General features: G+C 39.9%; 2 non-coding genes and 1 pseudogene across 2 annotated transcripts; all 3 read left to right on the top strand.

Annotated features, from left to right (window-relative positions):
• The first annotated feature begins 6941 nt into the window (after nt 1–6941).
• LOC106997826 (heterogeneous nuclear ribonucleoprotein A1-like) lies at nt 6942–12434 on the top strand (annotated as a pseudogene).
• On the top strand, nt 7419–7490 carry TRNAQ-CUG (transfer RNA glutamine (anticodon CUG)). The gene has a single exon. It is a non-coding gene; the product is annotated as a tRNA-Gln (tRNA).
• A 6267-nt stretch (nt 12435–18701) lies between the features above and the next one.
• TRNAS-AGA (transfer RNA serine (anticodon AGA)) lies at nt 18702–18783 on the top strand. Its single transcript has one exon. It is a non-coding gene; the product is annotated as a tRNA-Ser (tRNA).
• The last annotated feature ends 1900 nt before the right edge of the window (nt 18784–20683 follow it).

The following is a 20683-nucleotide window of genomic DNA, read 5'->3' as shown; positions in this document are numbered from 1 at the left end:
CTACAGAGATGACCAAGGGAGTGGCTAGGAATGCATCTGAGCTCAAACAGGCTTAAGATTGCCAAATTCAAAATCTCAAAAAATTTCTCTTTTCTCAGAAAGCTGTTGGAGGATCTTCTCCAAAAATAGGGAGTAAACCAAGAGATTTGTGACTTAACAAAAAAACCATTCAATACAGGTGAGCGGTAAAGGGGCTGGCTCTTCCGCAGATGGAGAAGCATCAGCATGATCGCTATAAAGCAGACCTACAGATTAACCAGTTCAGATTGGACAAGTTTAAAAAAAAAAAGGAACTGAAAAATGACCAAATTCAGAAGTATTTTGCAGCACTGGAAGAGAGTTGGGGGACAAATTAGTATTAGAAACACAGAAAGGAGGCAAACAAAAGAGGCAGTATTCAAATCAGGAAAAACAAGAGAATGTAGTTATAGTATACAAGTGATCCTGCGGTGAACAATATTTCCATGGACATAATAAGGAAAACACTTAACATTATTTAGCCACAATACTATGATACAAATACATTGAAAGATGAGGGTAGATAAGTGTATTTGTGTTTTAGGCTATATCTTTTCTTTCAGTGTGGGAAGTCTTTAGATATCTGTATCAATCAGGACATGAGCAGGAAGTAGAATGTTTACTTGAACTAGAAAAGTTGAGGATAATTTATTTAAATTATTATTTACAAATAAATGGGCAGCATAGATTACTGGAGCTACTAATCCGCACTACCCTTGAGCTTGATGGGCATAAGATGGAGCCTGGGACCTGCAGCTCTTTGGAGAGGGCTGTGTAGAGAGGTTTCCTGGCAGATGTTGGGACATTTCCTGGGGGATTCAGACTGCAGCCAACAGAACCAGAGAATAAATATAGCAGCTTCACTCTTCACTCTCCCCCTGGATCTCTTGTAGGTATTCTCTTGGCCAAACTCAAGCAGGAGTCAGAGGATAAAGAAGCCCATTGAAAATGTCCATACTGATCAGCGCCAGGGCAGACAACAAGATGCAGAATGGGGTCAGGGGACCTGGATGATATGCAGCACGAGGTCTAAAATTGAGGAACCAAGAAATTGCAGGGCAGCCAGGTGCAGTGGCTCATGCCTGTAATCCCAGCACTTTAGGAGGCTGAGGTGGGTGAATCACCTAAGGTGAGGAGTTTGAGACCAGCCTGGCCAACATGGTGAAACCCCATCTCTACCAAAAATACAAAATTATCCGGGAGTGGTGGTGCGCGCCTGTAATCCCAGCTACTCCATAGGCTGAGGCAGGAGAAAGGCCTAGAATCCAGGAGGCAGAGGTTGCAGTGAGCTGAGATCGTACCAGCCTGGGTAACAGAGTGACACTCTGTCTCAAAAAAGAGAGAATGAGAGAAAGAAAGGAAAGGAAAGGAAGAAAGGAAAGAAATAGAGGAAAGAAAGAAAAGGAAAGGAAAGAAAGAGAAAGAGAGAAAGGAAGGAAGGAAGGATGGAAGGATGGAAGGAAGGAAGGGCAACAATAACAACCGCAATCAGTTGTGCTTACGAAGTGTCAGGCACTGTTCAAAGTTCTCACTGAATTCTCTGAATAACCCGTAAGTGTTCTTCTTATTCCAGTTTTACAGTTGAGGAAACTAAAACACAGAGACATTAAGCTCCTTGCCCAAGGTCATAGAACTAGGAGTGAAAACCAACTGGACAGTTGCCACTAGGAAACCTAAATTCAGTTTAGAGAGAGTTTGGAACAGGAAAATGCTGTGCTTCTTTGTTTTTCTTATGATTTTATTTATATGAAAGATCCAGAATAGGTCAATCCATTGAGACAGCACGCAGACTGGGGTGGTTGCCAGGGGTTGTGAGGGAGGGAGGAAAGGGGAGAAACTGCTTAATGAGTAAGGGGTTTTACCCTGGAAGGATAGAAATGTTTTGGAACTAGATGAAGGTGGTGGTTACACAACACTGTGAATGTCGTGAAGGATATTGAATTGTTCACTTTAAAATGATTAATGGTGAAAAAACAAATAAACAAAAAAAGACTGTGTTCCTTAGCATGCCTGAACAAATGCAGTGTTAATCCACTGAGTACAAGTACTGAGGCATCAGCCTAAATCAGTGGTTCCCAATCAGAGGTGATTTTGCTTCCCAGAGGACATCTGACAGTGTCTAGAGACATTTTTGATTGTCATAACAAGAGATGGGGAGTATACCACTGAGATCTAGTACGTAGGGGCCAGGGATGCTACTGAACTTCGTACAATGCACAGGACAGCCCCCACCACAAAGAATGACCTGGTCTAACATGCCAGTAGTGCCAAGGTTAGAAAACCCTGGACTAGACGATCAAGGACTGAGGGTAGGAGGGGAATAAGGGCCCTGAGGTATAAACCGACTAAAAGAGTTCCTTCTATCACCCAGGAAAGAGGTTGAGAGTGGAAAGGCAGGAGACTGTCCCTCCCTTTCTCTTTCAGAATAGTCCTGAAAATCAGTGCAACCTCGGACATCCACGGTTAAAGTCAGACCCTGTTTTGGAAATGGCTTGGAAGGGCGGCTTTCTGTTCCTTCTCAAGCCCACAAAGTTGCTCTTCTTTCTTTGCTCAGACGCTTTCCTTCTGCGGACTGCCTTTCCTGACAAGAACAGACTCAGATAGTCTGTAGAGTGGTCCCGCCCCGAAGCTGCAAAATAGTGTGCAAAGCTGTCATGAGGTTTCCACTGCACAGTTCCAATGTTCCATTTGCTCTGGCGACAGATCTTTCGGTGACCTTCGAAGGCGGCTTCGAGATTGACGATGTATAAGAATCTGCGGCCGGAAAGCACAGCATGTTGCCCAAGACAGTCCACAGACATCGCAGTTGCCTGGAAGTCACGAAACTACCACCACGTTCTCGCTGCTCCATCGCGCCGCCATCTCCCACTCTCGGCCGCTGCGGCCCCAGGACGGCGCCCTCCCACCCACCAGACCCAGGTCTCCTGGCCCCCTGAGCCCTACACAGCCCGTGAGTCAGCCCTGACATGCCCAGTCCCCTGCTTCTTTGTGTTTTTATAGAAAAAACAAAACAAAACAAAACAAAAAACTTGCCAATCCATTTGGGTTATAAAACAATGTATTGTGCACATTTACTATAATGATAATAATTATATAAGAAATAATTTGAGAGAATGGTGTCCAAAATCAGCTATAGTCATGAGGGTTGCACCTGGAAGAGACTGCCTCTCTGATGTTCAAAGTTTGAGAATTAGTCCTTAATAAATAAATGTATATAGTGCAATTTTGAAGTGTATACTTTCCTTTTGTGAACAGGATAGAATCCGCACTAAACAGAAACCAATACAATTCTCTGTAACAAATTATCTCAGTGGAGGTCCAATTACCCGGTGATAAATATGCACCTGTTCTTCTCCACTGTCTGACCTACTTATGTCTGCATCAAGTATCCCCAAACTGCTCTGTCAGGAATATACACCCCAAGAGCCCTCTGAGAACTGGTTTAACTAGTATTTTGGCTTGTTATGGGTGCACCTGTGACCTAAGTTACAAGACCAATATTAATGAAATGTTCATGTACAATTAAAAGACAATTTTACTTCAGTAGTATGATGCTTAATTTCTGCTTATAGAATTCATTTTTTATTAGTTAAAAATTATGCTAGATGACATACAGAGGAATATCAAATGCAGAGGATTCTTAGCCTGAGATTCATGGACCTCAAGTGTTTCATGAACACCTTGAGATCGTTTTCAAAATGGTGTATGTGTGTATCTAGGGGCATCTTTCTGGGAAAGGGGTTTCCTAGATTTTATTCAATATGATCTGGAGTCCAGAGCAAAAAAATATTGTACAAATCTTGGCTCTACTGACTTTGACATTGGGAATTTGAGGGAGAGGAACTTTCCATCAGCATTTTGTTTTTTGGGAAATAAATAAAATGACTATGAGCAAACATGAAGACCAATTCCCAAAGACTGGTACCAGTAGCTCCTGGTGTGGAACCAACTTCAGCATGGCAGGGAACAAAATAATGTTCAGTTATACTGAGGGCAAAAGGACAATGGGAATCTCCTAAGTTCCCCAAAGTCACTTCTGCCACTCCCTGATGTTTACAGTTCAAAGCAGATACTTGTGATCCCAAAACAAACAACCTTGAAGCCCTGGCCCAATCCATGGTCTCAGTCTATCCTTCAACTTTTTCTCAGCCCTTCTTTTACTTCCACTACGGTATTGCCGCCCAGACAACCAGTCCACAGACTATGCCCCTATCTTGTATCTCATAGTAGGTGAAAAGGTTTGGGCCAACACTGTCTTCTAAATACCATCTTCAATCCCTGCCTAAACTCAAATATCCAGCTTATTTGAGCTTCTCAGCTTATCTAGGCTGTTAGCTTCCAGTCACCTGCAGTTTTCCCTAACTTTCTCTGTGTGAGTGTTAGTTTATTCAGAGTTTTTAGCCAATATCCCATCACTACAAACTGAAATCTCCACAGGCAGGGCCAGTGCTTAGTGTACTGCTCAATTCTGTGTCCACAGCACTAAGGGCAGCAGTGGGCATGGCACAAAAATTTGTCCTTCCTATTTCCAAGTCTGTATACTCTCAGGTCAGTTGCATGCTGTGCAAGCTGTGTCACTAGGTCTGATAATGTGGCTCATTAAGCAAAAAGAGGAGATAATTGTACCGATGCACATTGCAAGCCAGAGTTCTGAATTCGTTTTGAAGAAATAACTTCATTTGTTCACATTTTTGTTCTTATTCCCATGATCAATAGTTTCCATTTAATTGGGAAGATAGAAAGGAGTTCCCATATATCCTCACACTCAGTTTCCCTTATTATTAAAATCTTACATTGGTATGGTACATTTGTTACAAATAATTAACAAATATGTATACATTATTATTAACTAAAATGAATATGCTAGATTTCCTTTATTTTTACCTAATTTCCTTTCTCTGTTCCAGGATCCTATTCAGAATTCCATGTTATTTTTAGTCATCATGACTCCCTAAGCTCTATTGGCTGTGGCAGTTCTTAGACTTTCCTTGATTTTGATGATCTTGACAGTTTTTGAAGAGTATTGATCAGGTATTTTGTAGAATGTCCTTCAACTAGGATTTGTCTGATATTTTTCTCATTATTAGATTGGAGTTAGGGGTTCAAAGGAGCAAGACCTCAGAAGTAAAGTGGGAGTTTTTTGTTTGTTTGTTTTGAGACAGGGTTTCCCTCTGTCATGCAGGCTGGAATACAGTGGCACCATCTCGGCTCTCTGCAACCTCCGCCTCCTGGGTTCAAGCGATTCTCCTGCCTGGGCCTCCTGAGTAGCTGGTACCACAGGCATCTGCCACCATGCCTGGCTAATTTTTGTTTTTTTGTTTTTTTTTTTTGAGACGGAGTTTTGCTCTTGTTGCCGAGTGCAATGGCGTGATCTCAGCTCGCCGCAACCTCTGCCTCCCAGGTTCAAGCAATTCTCCTGCCTCAGCCTCCCGAGTAGCTGGGATTACAGGCATGCACCACCACACCCAGCTAATTTTGTATGTTTAGTAGAGACGAAGTTACTCCATGTTGAGGCTGGTCTCGAATTCCTGACCTCAGGTGATCCGCCCGCCTCGGCCTCCCAAAGTGCTGGGATTACAGGCGTGATCCACCGCACCCGGCCTAATTTTTGCATTTTTCTTAGAGACAGGGTTTCGCCATGTTGGCCAGCTTGGTCTCGAATTCCTGGCCTCAAGTGATCCACCTGCCTCGGCCTCCCAAAGTGCTGGGATTACAGGCATAAACCACCATGCTTGGCCTAAAGTGCCATTTTTATCACATTATATCAAGACTATATACTATCAACATGGCTTATCACTGCTGGTGTAGTGGTTTTGGGATTCATTCACTGCTTACTTTCCCACCCTTTTTCATACTGTATTCTGTAGAGCAATCACTATGCAGAGCCCACAATGAAGGGGTGGAGTTATTTGGAATTCTGCTCAGGAGATTCCCTGAAAAACTGAGATTTGTTGCACGTCAGGGAAGCTGTAGGGATTGGTTTAAATCTTCTATTTATTGTTGCTCAAATTGTTTCAGCTTTGACCATTACAGGCATATATTTTTAATTTTTTTTTTTTTTTCAGAGAGCACAGAACTTGGTACAAGCCCTAGCCCTTAGAAATGCTCATCTTAAAGTTGTTACCGGGACCTTCAGTTTTTCAAAAGCCTGCAGTGGGCTAGATTTTTGTTGAAAATACTTAGGATCCTCATGCTTCTTGTTCCCAAGGCTCCTGCAAACCACTTTTAGTTATGCCGTTTAGCAAGAGGGTTTCATTCTGTCTTGCTTTCTGGTAGTGAGCGGATCGGAAAGTCATAGGGCTGGGAGAAGATGTATTGGATGAGATATGTACGGATACTCTCGTTGCCACTGTACAGCGGCCGTTGTAGCTCATGCCGCAGAACACACGGCCCTACGGGCGGGGTTAATTTTAACCTGGTAGCGACAGTGCCGCCTCATTTAAGCCGGAAGGATTTTTGTCCATGATACCAGACGTCTCTAAGTAATGAAGTCATTTTGGCAGATGCCGATACCTCTCATGTGATCTTGTTGGGAAGGTTCAGATCCTATCAACTGCGATTATTTACTCTTAAGGACCCTCTGCCTCCTTCCTCAGCCTTTCTATTTGACAATATAAGATCGCTTTTGTCTCCTGCAATGAACAGTCCTAGACAAGTCACGTCCGGGTCTTGGCATCCGTAAATTTTTACTGCTGAATATTTTGGGAGAGGCTCATAGTTAATACCATTGAAAAAGACCAAGTCAAAGCTTTATCAGTGAGAAACTAATTACAAAATCCTGCTTTGCAAATATTCGAGCTTTTAACAGTGCTTTACCCTTTGGTATCCACGAGGTGGAGCCTTCCCGTGAAGCTGAAAGCATCTTTCGGTGTCCTGTTTTTTGTTTTTTACCCTCGTCAACGCCACAGCTAGGACTAGTTGACATGCCACCTCAACTGAAGTCATCCATAATTTATATGTTACGAAATCGAACTTTCAAAAGTGTGCCTAGCATTAGGAGCAAAGAACCCCGGACAAACGCTCGGGAGGCGGCAAGCCTCGCGGTTCTTCCAACAACGCAATCTGTCAGCGCCTCTAGGTTGGTGCCCTCTGCCCCTGCGTCGGGGCAGCCCGGTTGAGGGCGGCCGAACCGAGGCTAGGGAACCCCGAAGGTTGCAGAAGGCAGAGGGACGCTAAGAGTCTAAGGGGGACACGGACTTACCTTATCTGTCCCTGGAAACCGATTTGCTCTTGGATTTTGCACGAAGAGCCCTGTGCGAAACAAAAAGGGAACTTGTGTGGTGGCGGCAGATAACGAACATTAGGGTAGACACTTAGGTTCTTAAAGGGAAGACGGCTTGAATTTAGAAATGAAGATATATTCCATCAGGAAGGAGTGCTAATGACAACAGCTGTAGTGAGGTTCCATGGTGTAATGGTTAGCACTCTGGACTCTGAATCCAGCGATCCGAGTTCAAATCTCGGTGGAACCTGAGGTTTTTGGTTTTTTTTTTTTTTCTTCTTGCTTCCTCACTATTTTTTTCTTTCTAAAATAAATTTCCCTCTTAGATGTGATTGGCAGGGAATCTCCAGTTCATATGAACCCCAAGTATGACGCAGACTCTGTATGGGGCCCACTGACTCTATGCTCTATGTTCAGAGCAGGAGACCATTCCTCATACCTCCTTCCTTTTAGTACCCTCCTCACCACCACCTAACAGATATTCTAATGCCCAAAATAATTTGAGTTGAATTAAACTTTTTATTTGATTTATTGCCTTATGAAATGCGGTTAATTCACTTCAGAGGACAAAAAGGACTCAACAGATTTGAGGGAGAAGAAAGATTCTTGTATGTATCTTTTTCCCAAGAGAATGAGGCTTTATAATGCCTTTCAGGTGCAATCACTAGAATTTACAGGTGTTTCATTTGCCAGTGAGAAACAAGGATTCGTGAAAATAAATCTGTATTTTAAATAAAAATTGCTTAAACTCTCTTAGGTATTTGAACACTATTGGATCTTCACATGGTAACTTCAATCACTGTCAACACGGTAAGTAAATACCCAGATACATCTTCTAAGTGCTTCCATGGTGCTCTGTTGGTCATTTCTATGACATTAACCTACCACACAGAATTGCTGTCAATACTGAATATGTCCCATAGAATGATACAGCTTTAAAATTGTATCCTAGATGTCTCTGTGATTATTTTGTCTTCATAAAACTAAATGTCTCCTGTTGCAAGTTAATTTCCTGGTAAATGTTTGGATTTGTCACAACTTAAGGTAAGACAAAGAAGTTACTGGGTCTCTGAAGAAATAAGGCCAAAGTGCTTTCCTTAGTTTAATCTTATCTATTAGTATTTATAAAATTGTGTATTTTAATTATGGATACAGGGTATCAGGCTATATATTATAATCTTTTTTCATTTAATCATATTACTAAAATTAATCATCTCTTTTGTTGTATGTAGCTACCATTCATTCACTGATTTCCTGTTAGCTGCTGTGTAATATGAACATGCCACAGCTCATTCATTCATCTTTCCATTAATGGGAAACCTAGAGTTATTTATAATATAAATTTGATTTTGAATTATGGCAATTCTTGAGTCACAAAAATTAAAAATTATGTTACTGCAGAGGAAATTCCTGATTCTGCAACCATACATTTGGTGGAGAATTTGAGCTGTCATTTTCATTTTCCAAATGCTTCCGCACATAATGATTATTCACCCTTTTATATTGTACTACCCATTCCTTCTGATTCCTCATGCATTTTCTGGTGTTAACTGCTAGCAGCATTATGTTCCCCAGCATGGAATGCCTTTGCTAGGCCTTATGCCACCACTGCCTCTAAAAGCTTAAATATCTACCTGCTTTTAGCAGATATCTATTCATTACCCTTACCAAGGCAAATGTTGCAAGAAAATAGATGCCACCTTTAATTTAGAAGCAAATCCCTAATTTGCTTCTAAACATTTCTTTATAGACTTTATTATACTTGCATAAAGATGTATCATGATATAATACATAATTTTGGAGTTTTCCCCCCTTGTTTATATACATGTTTCTTCTGAAAGAAGAAATACATCTGATTGGCAAAGCTTAGGGCACATGCCTGCCATCCTAGCTACATAGAAGCCTAGGAAATTGTTTTAGACAGTTTGGACTACTATAACTATATAATGTTTGTTGACTTAAACAACAAACATTTATTTCTCACAATTCTGAAGGCTGGGAAACCCAAAATCAAGGTTCCAGCTGATTCAGTGTCTGGTGAGGCCTCCCTTCTTGATTTGCAGCCTACTGTCCTCTTGCTCTATCCTCACATACTGTGGGGAGAGAGAGAGAGAGAAAGAGACAGAGACAAAGGGAGAGAGAAGGGGAGAGAAAGAGAGAGAGAGAAAGAGAGAGAGAGGCTTCCACATATGAATTTGAGGGGGACACAAACATTCAGTCCATAGCAGAAATTTAGTTATGACAGTACCATTGAGGATGCATAGTTCATTGGTAGAGAATTCTCCCTAGTCATATGAAGTCTTAGGCGTATTAGACCACTATGTTCATCAATATGATTATCTATAATTTCTTTTCTTCCTAAACTTTTCTTTTTCCATCAATTTTCTCTTTCATTATGATTCAGCCACAGAATCTATATAGGCCGGGCACAGTGGTTCATGCCTTTAATTCCCACAGTTTCAGAGGGTGAGGTGGGTGGATCACTTAAGGCCAGGAGTTGGTGACCAGCCTGAGCAACATGGTAAGACCCTGTCTCTACAAAACTAATAATATATTTGTTAAAGAATCTGTTAAAATATTAGTTAATAATTACTAAATTTTGAGATATAGAAACAAAATGGAACTAAAATGATGAATAACAATAATTCACAAAATGGGATGTTGTAATAAGGATCAAATTATACTCGAGTCATTTATCATAATAAAAGATAATTTTTAAACTGTTTACTGAAGTTATAATTCATGCAAATGCTGAATGAATGACTATGAAATTAGTACTTGTCTGAGGTCATGGCCAAAGCTACACTGTAGCACCCCTTTGCTGTGAATAAAATGTCAGGATGTAAAAGTTTAAGAATTTTATTGAAAAACTAATTATTATTAGCATTGTATTTAATGTGTTATATTTTATATCAATATATTACTATAAGAATTGTGTTGTAATCAAAACTTTACTAGTCAAAATTTCAAAGGTTGATATTATTGTGTATCAATATCATTTACTAGATTTTTCTTCAGTCACTCTACTGCAGAGTTGGGCCAAAAAATGGATGCCCACTTTTAACTTAGATGGACTTCATTGCTTCTAAACATTTCCTTTTCTTCAAAGATTTTATTATACTTGCATACACAAAGATTTATCATGATATAATACAAAATTTTGGAACGTTTCCCCCTTGTGAAAGTTTAATGTGACAAAATAGACATTTTGCTTTTAAATTATTTTGACAAAATGAAAAAAGTTATCATATAGAAATTTTGTTTAAAGACTCAAGGCTAAGATAGAAAATAGTTTTTGAAGGTATTTTTAAATATTCTAGAAATGAAGTATTAAGATGTAATTACAACTTTATTATTCTTCATTTTATTCTAATGTAAATATTTATATTTGTTGAGAATAAAAGTATATGTTCTTCCTATACAGCAATCTAAAGAACTCTTATGTTTATATTAACTTCCTTATATTAAATTCAATTTTAATCTTAATATTACATAAAATGTAAAGTTTTTCACAAATTATTAATTATTGAAGCATTTTATCCCAAAACAGTAAAAATCCATTCATATTTCAATGATTGATAGTATCTTAACAAATAAAGCTCACAAGGAGATTTTCACTCTATGTTTAATAGCTAAAATTCTTATTCTTGTACTAAACAATGAGTACTAAAAAATAAATAAATAAATAAAATAAGACAACCATACTATTCAGATATTAAAAGTAAACCTGGCCTTTTCTGACCATGGACGCTGCTGAGAAAACACTGTTAAATGTCTCTCTTCCCACTGCCATCATATCTAAGTCACAGTCTCCTAAAGAGCCTGAACAACTGCTGAAGCTTTTCGTTGTCATTGGAGGGTTGAGCTTTTTTTTTTTTTTTTTTTTTTTTGAGACGAGTCTTCTTCTGTCACTCAGGCTGGAGGAGTGCAGTGGCACAATCTGGGCTCGCTGCAACCTCCGCCTCCTGGGTTCAAGTGATTCTCCTGCCTCAACCTCCCGAGTAGCTGGGACTACAGGTGTGCACCACCACGCCCAGCTAATTGTGTGAGTGTGTGTGTTTTTAGTACAGACAGGGTTTTACTATGTTGGCCAGGCTGGCCTCCCAGAGTACTAGGATTACAAGCATGAGCCACTGCACCCGGCCAGGAGGATTGAGCTTTGAAACAACTGATGAGAGCCTGAGGAGCCATTTTGAGCAATAGGGAACGCTCACGGACTGTGCAGTAAGAAAGATCCAAACACCAAGCACTCCAGGGACTTTGGGTTTGTCACATATGCCACTATGGAAAAGGTGGATGCAGCCATCAATGCAAGGCCACCCAAGGTGGATGGAAGAGTTGTGGAACCAAAGAGAGCTGTCTCAAGAGAAGATTCTCAAAGAACAGGTGCCCACTTAACTGTGATAAAGATGTTAAAGAAGACACTGAAGAACATAAACTAAGAGATTATATTGAACAGTATGGAAAAATTGAAGTGATTGAAATCATGACTGACTGAGGTAGTGGCAAGAACAGGGGCTTTGCCTTTGTAACTTTTGATGACCATGACTCCATGGATAGGATTGTCATTCAGAAATACCATACTGTGAATGGCCACAACTGTGACTTTAGGAAAGCCCTGTCAAAGCAAAAAATGGTTAGTGCTTCATCCAGCTAAAGAGGTCGAAGTGGTTCTGCAAACTTTGGTGGTGGCATTGGAGGTGGTTTTGGTGAGAATGACAACTTTGGTCATGGAGGAAACTTCAGTGGTTGTGGTGGCTTTGGTGGCAGACGTGGTGGTGGTAGATATGGTGGCAGTGGCAGTGGTTATAGAGGATGTGATAATGATGGAAGCAATTTTGGAGGTGGTGGAAGCTACAATGATTTTGGCAATTACAACGATCGGTCTTCAAATTTTGGACCCATAAAGGGAGGAAACTTTGGAGGCAGAAGCTCTGGTCCCTATGGTGGTGGATGCCAATACTTTGCCAAACCATGAAACCAAGGTGGCTATGGCAGTTCCAGTAGCAGCAGGAGCTATGGCAGTGGCAGAAGATTTTAATTACTGCCAGGAAACAAAACTCACCAGGAGAGGAGAGTCAAAGAAGTGACAGGGAAGCTGCAGACTACAACTGATTTGTGAACTCAGCTAAGCCCAGTGGTGGAAGGGCCTAACTGCTACAAAGAAGACATGTATTAGACAAATACTCATGTGTATGGGCAAAAAACTTGAGGACTGTATTTGTGACTAATTGTATAACAGGTTATTTTAGTTTCTGTTCTGAGGAAAGTATATATCATTCCAACAAAGGGTTTTAATGTAGTGGATTTTTTTCCTTTTTTTCTTTTTTTTTTTTGGCAACCATGCTGTTGGATGCCAAATGTAATAGTCTAATCACGACACTGAATAAATGTGTCTCTTTAAAAAATGTGCTGTGTAAAGTTAGTCTAGTCTGAAGCTATCTTGGTAAATTTCCCCAACAGTGTGAAGGGAATTCCTTCAGGGTGATGCCATATTCTATTTGAAATTGTATACAACCTGCTTCAGTGGAGAAGCCATTGTCTTCAGTAACCTTGGTGTAGTTGAACTGATAGTTACTGTTGTGACTTGAAGTTCACCATTAAAAGAGTTCACCTGGCCAGGCGCGGTGGCTTTCATTTATAATCCCAGCACTTTAGAAGGCTGAGGCAGGAGAATCGCTTGAACCCAGAAGGCAGAGGTTACAGTGAGGCGAGATGGTGTCATTACACTCCAGCCTGGGTGACAAAGTGAGACTCCACCTCAAAAAAAAAAAAAAAACAGAACAAAATAGGCTCAAGGATCCCAGAAATAACATGGAAGTAGGTATCTGGCTATTTGACTTTCATTCTGGCCTGGGGATAGGGGGTTCTTTACAGCCTGGGGCAATGAAAGTCTCAGCTCCCTATTTTGCTTTCTTCAAAACGTGCGAGCGCGCGCGTGTGTGTGTGTGTGCGAGTGTGTGTGTGTTGGAGGTAGAGGGAAAGCACCTTGTTACAGCCTGATGAAAGTCTAGATTCCCCACTTTGCCTTTGCTGTCCTGTGTGAAGGTTTCGACCACAGGTTTTTTTTCCTCTTCCAGCTTCCCAAGAGCAGAAGTCCCTAGAAATGGAGTTTGTAACTCCACTGAATACATAAAATTAGTTTAAAAAATCATAAGTCATAAAACAAAACAAAAATTTTTTAAATATAAAACTTTTAGAAGTAGAGTCAGGCTTCGGCCGGGTGCGATGGCTCATGCCTGTAATCCCAGCACTTTGGGAGACTGAGGGCGGATCACGAGGTCAGGAGATCGAGACCATCCTGGCTAACTCGGTGAACCCCGTCTCCACTAAAAATACAAAAAATTAGCCGGGTCTGGTGGCGGGCGCCTGTAGTACCAGCTACTTCGGAGGCTGAGCCAGAATGGCGTGAACCCGGGAGGCGGAGCTTGCAGTGAGCCAAGATGGTGCCACTGCACTCCAGCCTGGGCAACGCAGCGAGACTCCGTCTAAAAAAAAAAAAAAAGTAGAGTCAGGCTTTGGTCCAATAACTCATTAAAAGATTATTTTATATTAGGGAAGTGTCCTCAGCCTTCTGTTCATATGCCCTTGCTTATTTGGATTCTATGTATTATGCAGCACAAACATTCACTGCCTTTTCTTTTCTTTTTTTTCTTTTCTTTTCTTTCTTTCTTTTTTTTTTTTTTTTTTTTTTTTGAGACAGACTCTCGCTCTGTAACCCAGGCTGGAGTGCAGTGGTGCGATTTCGGCTCACTGCAACCTCCGCCTCCCAGGTTCAAGCGATTCTCCTGCCTCAGCCTCCTGAGTAGCTGGGATTACAGGCGCCCACCACCACGCCTGGCTAATTTTAGTATTTTTAGTAGAGACAGGGTTTCACCATGTTGGTCAGGCTACTCTTGAACTCCCGACCTCGTGATCCACCCGCCTCGGCCTCCAATACTGCTGGGGTTACAGGTGTGAGCCACCCCGCTAGCCTAACTTTTCTACCCTTAGGGACACTATGCTGTATTAACTATCTTCACAGCTCTGTAGGTTAAACCCCTTCTGCTTCAATAGCCAGATAATCATTATTGTATGGTTGTCACCCATGTTTTCAACTTAAAAACACATGAATCATCACGCAACCATTTTACAACGTCATCTGCACCATAGAGATTTTTAAAACATATATCTCAAGAACTCATATAAAAACCAGAAATTTTTAGCAATTATATGTCACTTTGTTTCAGAGACTCCTTGAACACTCATACCACTCAAGCCGGGGTCCTCCTTGCCAACTTGGCAATGAGTAATATAGTTGTCAAATCACATTTTACCATCTGCTTTCACAGACCTCTTCTGATACCAGCTGTGAAAGTTTGGGATATCTGGAAAGCAGACACTAAGATGTGTTAGAAGTGCAAGAGGTTATTGACAATAATGCCCATAACAATAAACAAAGAGGAGAAGGAAAGACGAATGCAGGAAGAGCTTTCAGACCATGATGTGGGTCAGGCATGGGCAAAATTAGAGAAGGAAGAAAGTAGGATTCAGTAGAAAAAGCCTGAGGTTTTCGCACAACTCTGAGAAAGTCTTGTCCAGCTTTGGTATAAAGATTGCCCATGGATGAGAGTGGAAATGACCAGACTTTAGCGTACACCCACTGTGCTCACCAAGAAGAAAACAACCTCAGTTTGAACACTGTGGAAGATGGCAAAAGTGCTGTAGCTGAAGATGGTAAAAGTGCCTTGGAGGCTGTCAGCTGACAGCATTTCTTGCAACTGAAAACAAGTTCTTCCTTGAAGGAAGATCTGAGCAGTGCACCTCCATGGCCACAGAAATTTTACAATACACATTTAATGAAATTTCAGTATAGATAAAGATTAAACAAATCAATTTACCTAAATGACAAATATAGAACACTATACTCAACTAAAAATATATATATTATTTATTTATTAAAAGATATTGTATTGTGTATATTTGATGTTTACAACATGATGCTATGAAATATATGTAGATAGTAAAATGATTGTTCCAATGAGGCAAATTAACATCTATCATCTCAAACAGTTACATCTTTTTTGGACAAGAGCACCTAAACTCTACTAATTTAACAAAAATCCCCAATTTAATACAATTCAATTCACTAGAGTCCTCATGTTGTACCCTACATTTCCATATTTCTTTTCTCCTCATCCACCCCTGGCAACCACTTTTTAATTCTGTCTGTATGTTTGACCTTCATATATGTATATGTGGTGTGTGTGTGTGTGTGTGTGTGTGTATATATATATATATATCTCCACCTGTAAGTAAGATCTCACAATATTTTTCTTTCTATGTCTGGTTTATTTCACTGAGCATAATATCCTCCAGGGTCATCCATGTTGTGGCAAATGGCAGCATCTCCTTTTTTAAGGCTGAGTAATATTATACACACACACACACACACACACACACACACACACACACACACACACAGATTCTTTATCCATTAATCTATTGACAGACATAGATTGCTTCCATATCTTGGCTGTTGTGAATAGTGCTTCAGTGAATGTGGGAGTGCAGATGTCTTTATGAGGTAGTAATTGTATCTCCTTTGGGTTTATATCCAGGAGAGGAATTGCAGGGCCATATGGTAGTTCTATGTTTAATTTCTTTAGAAACATCCATGGTGTTTTCCATAATGACTGCACAAATCTACATTCTCACCAACAGTGTTCTAGGGTTTCCTTTTCTCCACATCCTTGCCAACATTCGTTGTCTCTTGTCTTTTTGATAATAGCCATCCTAACAGGTGTGAAGTAATATCTCATAGTGGTTTTAAATTGCATTTTTCTGATGATTAATGTTGTTGAGGACCTTTGCATATGCATATTGGCCCTTTTATGTCTTCTTTGAAGAAATTGTTCAGATCCTTTGCCCATTTTTCATGAGACTGTAGTGCTACCAGCTGTGCTCAGAAGATAAGTCTCCTTGACCATTTTTTAATCAGGTTATCTGTTTTTCTGCTATGGAGTTATAACAGTTCTTTATAAATTTTGAATATCAACTCCTTTTTCCCAGTCCATAAGTTGCCTTTTTTTGTTGTTGATTGTTTTCTTTGCTATGCAGAAGTTTTGTAGTTTGGTGTGGTCCCATTTATTTATTTTTGCTTTTGTATCCTGGACATTTGGCATGATATCCAAAAAATTATTGCCAAGGCCAATGACAAAGAGCTTTCCCACTGTTTTCTTATGGAAGTTTTGTGTTCAGGTCTTATGTTTAGGTGTTTTGTCCATTTTGAGTTGATTTTTGTGTATAGTAATAAGAGTCTAATTTCATTCGTTTGCATGTGGAAATCCAGTTTTCCAAGCATCATTTATTGGAGATTATTCTTTCCCCCATTGTGTCCTCTTGATGCCCTTGTCAAAAATTAGTTGGCAGTATATGTTTGAGTTTATTTCTGGGATGTCTCTTCTGTTGCATTGGTCTGTTTCTGTTTCTATGCAGGAATGTTTGTGCTGCTATCAGAACAATATGTCTTGATTATTATTTAACTTTATAATATAATTTTAAAGCAGGGAATGTGTTGCCTCCAACTTTGTTTTTCTTTCACGGTATTGCTATGGCTATTTGGGGGGGGTGGTGTGTGTGTGATTCCATATGAATTTTAGGATTGTTTTTTCTACTTCTGTGAAGAATGTCCCTTTGGAGTTTTGATAAGGACTGTACTGAATTTGTATATTGCTTTGGATGGCATGGACATTTTAACAGTATTAATTATTCCAATTCATGAACATTGGATATCTTTCCATTGATTTATGTTGTCTTTAATTTCTTTCAACATTTTATAGTTTTCAGTGTAAAAATCTTTCACCTCCTTGGTCAAATTTATTCCTAAGTATTTTATTTTTGATGCTATCATAAATGAGATTGTTTTCTTGATTTGTTTTGTAGTTAGGTCATTATTTTCGTATAGAAATGCTACTATTTTTATATGTTGATTTACATATTATTTTTAAATACCGTTGGTGGGCCCTAATGCAAGTCTTTTAAAATATACAAGGATTGAAATGACACAGAATATATTCTGTGAGTCCAGCATAATAAAAATAAAATTAATTTCAGAAATAAAATGGAAAACCCCCAAATGTTACTAAATGAAAAAACACTCATCCAAAGCCATAGCTTAAAGAAATCACATTTAGTTAAAATGAATGATAATCAAAATAAGATATATAAAAATTTGTATAATGCAGCTGAACTGTGCCCATAGTCTAATTTATAGTTCTACTTGCATATATTAGAATAAAGACGTTTTAATATTTGATGTTAAAGCTTTTTTCTCAGTAATTTAGAGGAAAACAGCAAATTAAAATATTAGAAGCAAGATTATAAAAAGAACACACACAGAAAAAAAAACAAACAGAGAACATCAACAAATCAAAAAATAGGCATTTATGGAGGATTGACAAAATTATTGTTCTAAATCAAGGATTGTTCAATAAAAGGAAGAGAAAACAGAGAATACTAATACCGGGAATAAATATAGGATAACATTACATTTTAGTATATGGACATCAAGAATATACTAAGAATACAGTATGAACAATGTTTTGTAAATAGATTTGACAATTTAGGACAGATTCCCTTGAAGAGATGATTTACCAAAACTGACAGAATAAGAAATTAAGACGTTGAGTTTACTCCTCAGCTCTCTTCCTTCTAACTGGAAACCACACTGAGTAAATTCTACTATTTGTTTCCCAGAATCGTTTGTGAAGCTCAGGTAAGCATTCAAGGGGCGTTTAAATAAGTGGGAACTTAAAAAAGAAAAAAAAAATGGTAGTAAAAATGTACCTTTGATTTGAGATGCAGGGGGAGTTGTTTACTGGAGGTCAAAGGGGGAGTTGTCAAGGGGAAAAGATGAAGTTTCTTAGAGGCAATACCAGGCTCTCAAACTGGCAATAAGTGGATTTCTAGTGTATCCTCTTAATGCACTGGGCTACGACTGAAATACTAGTGTATTTCCTCTCAGTAAATAGAAGTGCATCTCATTCCTTTTATCAATTGCAGAAGCTTCCATTACGTGAATCTTCCAAAATTTATTTTAAAAGTCAAATATCAATGGCCATTTGAGGTTGTTCAAATCATCACTGTAACCCAAAATTCTGCAGCAGATGTTAGAGCGTGTCGCAATTGTTGCGGGTATCTCCTGGAACACCATCAGAAGCGGACGGAGCAGGAAGCTTGGTCTCTGGGAATGCCTTCTGCGTAGTCTCCTTCCATCAAAACATCAGAATAAGGGGTCCTCCCAGGTCCGAGGATAAAGTGTTACTTGTCAGTTTGCCACAACAGCATGATAGTCATCTAACTGATGTCAAAAAATAAGAAACATTGAGAGCGAATTCACTTTTTAGCAGAAAATTTGACCTTTCCAAGGGAGCTAAAGTTCAGTAAGGTGACTTATGCTAATGAGCAAAGGATCCTTCACGTAGTCGTGGCCGAGTGGTTAAGGCGATGGACTAGAAATCCATTGGGGTTTCCCCGCGCAGGTTCGAATCCTGCCGACTACGGTCCGTTCCTTGTTGGAAAAGGAGTCTACTGACACCTTGCCAGGTTGAAAGTCTGTCATTGGCTCTCAAGAAGAAGCCTGCTTGTTCCAACCTATAGGCTTTTCCTCTTTATAGGGACCCACTAAAAATACTCCATGTCTTTGAAACAATGAGGAAAAGTCATACAAAAAAATACTTCTATCACAACCTTATTGATGTTTTCCTTTGCCCTAAGAAGAGCTCAGGGTGATGTTTTTCTGTTTCCTGCAACAGATGCCCCATTTTGAAGATAGCTTTCCTTAGAGAAAAAAATTGCTAGGAGTGTTTGTGTCTCACAGAATTGTCCCCTTATTAGGGATCTTCTCCAGTCAAGCAAACGCCCTGGTTTAACGTAGAAAAGGAAATTCCAGGAAATCCATGATCAAATACAGGTGAAAGCAACCCACAGGCATGGTCACCAAGATGAGAATCTATATTGGGCATTTATAAGCAAACCACTACATAATAAAAGATAATTGAGTAAAGCAATTTTTTTCATAACCCAATTTTTAAAAAATCAACGATGTCAAGTGGAGTGGCCTGTCCTGGGGTCCAGGACAGTGGTGAAGCAAGAGCAACTAAAACCGAGATGAAGTTGTGATTATATCCTGAGCACAGAAAGAGCCCCAGCTCAGATGCAGAATCTCATTGTGATGAACAACTATGCGTTAATGTATTGACCAAAAGAATGTTGACCACAGTTGAGTACCTTCCTAGGAATTCCTAGGGGAATCCATGCATCACTGCCTTGGCAGCTTAAGTGGAGCAGCTTGTCCTCACCTCTCTTCTTCTAATCTTCAAAGAGTTGTCGTGATTTATTTTACCTCATCCAAGAATGATTCTAATATATTTTCATAAACAGAGTGCCGGCCCTGTTGATAAAATGCCAGATCCTTTCTTCTTTTATGTGTCTCTTTAGAGCATTGCATTTCAAAATTAGTGAGGCAGTGACAGTAAACTGCTGCAAATGCTCTGCTGAGCAGTGCAGGCAGGAAGAACAAGACTTGTCTTAGTGTACGGAGATTCAGATTTCCAGAGATGGAGACTGATCGGTTCTCCTACCCTCTCCCACATCCAGCATGCAGGTTGCTTTGATTCGGAAAAACAATCTAATAGAATTCTAGAATGTGAAAGCTAATGAAATGCTACAGCCCTTTTGTGGAAACAATTCCTAATAGTACAGTTAAGTATTCCATCTGACATGTAGGTACAGAAATTAAAAATGTAAATTTGTTCAAAAAGATCTCTTAGATGGGCGGGCACAGTGGCTCACGCCTGTAATCTCAGCACTTTCGGAGGCCGAGGCAGGCGGATCACCTGCAGTCAGGAGTTCGAAACCAGCTTGACCAACATGGTGAAACCTCGTCTCTGCTAAAAACACAAAAATTAGCTGGGCGCGATGACGTGGGCCTGTAATCTCAGCAAGACAGGAGGGTGAGGCAGGAGAATCGCTTGAACCCCAGAGATGGAGGTTACAGTGAGCCGAGATTGCACCACTGCACTCCAGCCTGGGCAACAAAGCGAGACTCCCGTCTTAACAATGACAACAACAACAAAAACATATCTTAGAGAGAAGTGTTGGTAGCATAAATAGGAGCTTCTCTCCTTCTGGATGCTTTTTTTCTGGACAAGCCCATGCAGACTCAAGTTCAGGTTCTGGGGCTGCAGCAGGGTCTTGAGCAAGGATTGATCTCACAGAATTTTGCCTTGTAGAAGAACAGCATGTGATCTAGTTTCTGAATAATGCCATCGAGTTCTAGAAGGGTTTTTGTTTTGTTTTGTTTTGTTTTGTTTTTTTCTCTTCCCACCACTAAGGAAGAGGAAAGGTGTCTTATAGACAAGAAAGTAACATGGAAAACGAGACACACTAATGGACAGTGTC

This window comes from Macaca mulatta, chromosome 4, assembly GCF_049350105.2.
Source record: "Macaca mulatta isolate MMU2019108-1 chromosome 4, T2T-MMU8v2.0, whole genome shotgun sequence".
Classification (NCBI taxonomy): Eukaryota; Metazoa; Chordata; class Mammalia; order Primates; family Cercopithecidae; genus Macaca; species Macaca mulatta.
Note: the sequence above shows the minus strand (reverse complement) of the source record. Positions and strands in the feature narration are given on the sequence as shown.